The following is a 3382-nucleotide window of genomic DNA, read 5'->3' as shown; positions in this document are numbered from 1 at the left end:
ATAACTTTTCAGTTGTGTTTATTTGCTGCAAAAATAATGTTTACAAAAATTGTCATGGGCAGTCTTTAAAATTGATGTCGGTGGGCCGTTTCACCTACAGTAATTTTTTTTTTAAATTGCCATGGAAGACCAATTATTATGTTTGAGCTCTGCACTGTTTATCAGTAAGTGTAGCCTATATATATATATATATATATATATGGAAATGTGCTGTCTTGTTTGAAAGTGAATATAAAAAGATTGCCGTTCATTAGCAAGTGGGCGTGTGTGTGTGTGTCGGTCTCGCAGTGCATATGAAAGATTGCTTACTGTTTGCCTGTAAGTGTAGTATATGTAGTCGTCTGCTATCCTGCCTGAAAGTAAAAATCAGGGCTGGGAATTCTCGGATCCGTGGTTTTCCTCTCATGGAACATTGCGTTTCCTCGCATTTTAATCGTCCTTACCCCCGGACCCCTTTAGATTTCCTCTTTTTGACAGTTCACCACCCTAGACCCCTCTAGATTTCCTCTTTTTTTACATTTTGCCAATTCCCACATCTGAAATATAAAAGCTCGTTTGCTGTTCGTCAGTAAGGTTATTGGTGTAGCCTATGTGATCAACTGTTGTCTGGTCTGGAAGTGCACATAGCAGATTCGTTTGCTGTTAACCTATGTGGTCATGCACTTTGTCCAAAAATATACGTAACGGATTTCTGACTGTTTAGCAGTAAGTGTAACCTATGTGGTTATGTACTTTGTCCAAACGTGTAAAGGATTACTTGCTGTTTACCAGTAAAGGTAACCTATGTGTAAATATTAGGGATTCCTAAACCAAGGGTGATACGTTTAACACCTAACAATCATAGGTAAAAGGAACTGACTATACTCTTCAAAAAAAGTAGGGGAACTGTATAATAAGAATTTACAATTGCCAAAATCGTAAGGTATATTAGCTGTGGGGAATGGTTATATGATAATAGTGAATTAATTGGGCAAACATTACAACCGGTAGTTCAGTATTACAGTAGGTTTTATGACCACCAAAGATCTTGAAGCATGATTGGGGTCAGAAGTGAAATTTGAAAGTTGATATTTTTTTTCATCAGTAAACCGCAAATTCAAACAATAAAAATGACTAAAAACAAAACAATAACAACTGTATGATCAACGGAATGAAAAAGATTGACAGAATTGTTCCACAGTGATTAATGGACCTTCCTGGAAATTGTCAAAATTGAGAATGACACCCCATGCACGTGTACGGGGCAACTGTGATGCACATGCAAACTATGGAATGTGTTTCGGTGTGTTGATAAATAGACCTGAACGTTCTTTACTAGGATGTCTGTGGTCAAAACATATGTTCGGTCTAATAGTTGATATTAACATTAATATTTCATGTTCCCCTACTTTTTTTGAAGAGTATAAGTTGCAAACAAGAACTTGTGCCCATCATATCGAAACCTTCAGTGGGTAATGATATATTGGAAGATTCCTTTCAGATTGTAACCATTGTAATTTAATGTATCACCTTTTTGGTTAATATAGCCTTTTTCAATTAATAAAATTATTGCTTAGCTTGTGAATATCTGTCCATTGAGTGCATTTTCTCTGTCATTTGAGTGCATTTCTGGTCAATCTGATTTAATGTGCATGGTATTGATTTCCTTGCCATCGGTAATTTGCTACCTATTTATCCAGCAACCAAACACAATTCGAAATAATTTGATTGAATGGGAATCTCCAATATATATTTATCAGTATAATGCTTTGGATTTTAAACATTTTACAGGTTCTATTATTCGAATGTATTTCAAATAAATGGATTAACCCACCATTTTATTGGTCCCCTGCCAATCCAACCGGAGGGCACTAGTATACATTTTGTTTTCGTCCTTCTGTTTTCTTGTTCCAGCCAGTGCACCACAACTGGTATATCAAAGGCTGTGGTATGTGCTATCCTGTCTGTGGGATGGTGCATATAAAAGATCCCTTGCTGCTAATCGAAAAGAGTAGCCCATGAAGTGGCGACAGTGGGTTTCCTCTCTCAATATCTGTGTTGTCCTTAACCATATGTCCGACGCCATATAACCGTAAATAAAATGTGTTGAGTTCATCATTGTATAAAACATTTCTTTCTTTCCGTCGTCCTGTCTGTCCGTCTGTCTGTCCAACATAAATTTGTTCGAGAAATTGTTTTCACAATGCCTTAAGATATTGAGTTGAAATTTTGTATACAGATTTATCGCATACTGGTATAGATCAAGTTTGACTTTCAAGGCAATTTACCCATTTTTGACAGTTATGACCCTTGACCTTGGGAATAAATACACAAATTAGTTTTTGGGATTTATTTTTTTATTTTTTTGCAATGCCCCAATATATTAAGCTGAGATTGTGTGTATAGCTTTATCATGTTTGAGTTTGACATTCATGGCAATTTACCCATTGTTCACAATTATGGCCCTTTAACTTTCCTTCAGGGTCGGACGGGACGTAGCCCAGTGGTAAAGCTCACTTGTTTGTTTCCGTCCTGTTTTCTCGTTCCAGCCAGTGCACCACGACTGGTATTTCAAAGGCCATGGTATGTGCTATCCTGTGTGGGATGGTGCATATAAAAGATCCCTTGCTGCAGGTTTCCTCTCTAAGACTCAAAATTACCAAATGTTTGACATTCAATAGCCAATGATTAATAAATCCGTGTTCTCTAGTGGTGTCATTAAATAAAACAAACAACTTACCTTCATTAATTTCAGTTTGTATAACACCATTTCAGCTTTTATTTTAATGTTTTCTGTAATAGCTACATTTCATTCATTTAAACTTATTTTCGTGCTTATATCCAATTAAGGTTCTTGGGCACACATCTTGGCTGTCTGTTCAGGACAGTGGGTACGTTGTTAGTAGTTAGTGAGAGAGAAGAGGGTGTAGTGGTCTTACACCTATCCACTGAGTCGTTAAAACTCGCTCTGGGTGGGAGCCGGGTACCGGGCTGCGAACCCAGTACCTACAAGCCTTGTGTCTGATGGCCTAACCACAACACCACCGATGCTGGTTAAAGGGACATACCCTAGTTTTTAAAAACTAAGGCATATTTTTGACTATTATAGCCGTTTTAGATAACTGAAATCATATTTCACTTAGATTTTATGGTTTAGATTATCAACGTCCGTACATTCGAAGTGTTTTTGGTCATACTGAGGGTTTTTAATATCACAAAATGTATTTCTCATATTTTTAAAAATGCACGTGCGTCTGAGAAGTAACAGTTATGGAGTCTATTTTTAGAGGGTATTTCACCATTTCAAAGTCACACTCATATTTCACTCAATTGTAACTTTATCCATATGTGTTACAGGTTTGTAGATTAACTAAACTTAGTGTTAATTTTCACAGGTTGAAAC

Source organism: Gigantopelta aegis, chromosome 15 (genome assembly GCF_016097555.1).
Source record: "Gigantopelta aegis isolate Gae_Host chromosome 15, Gae_host_genome, whole genome shotgun sequence".
In the NCBI taxonomy this organism is placed as follows: domain Eukaryota; kingdom Metazoa; phylum Mollusca; class Gastropoda; order Neomphalida; family Peltospiridae; genus Gigantopelta; species Gigantopelta aegis.
This window is presented reverse-complemented; position numbering follows the sequence as displayed.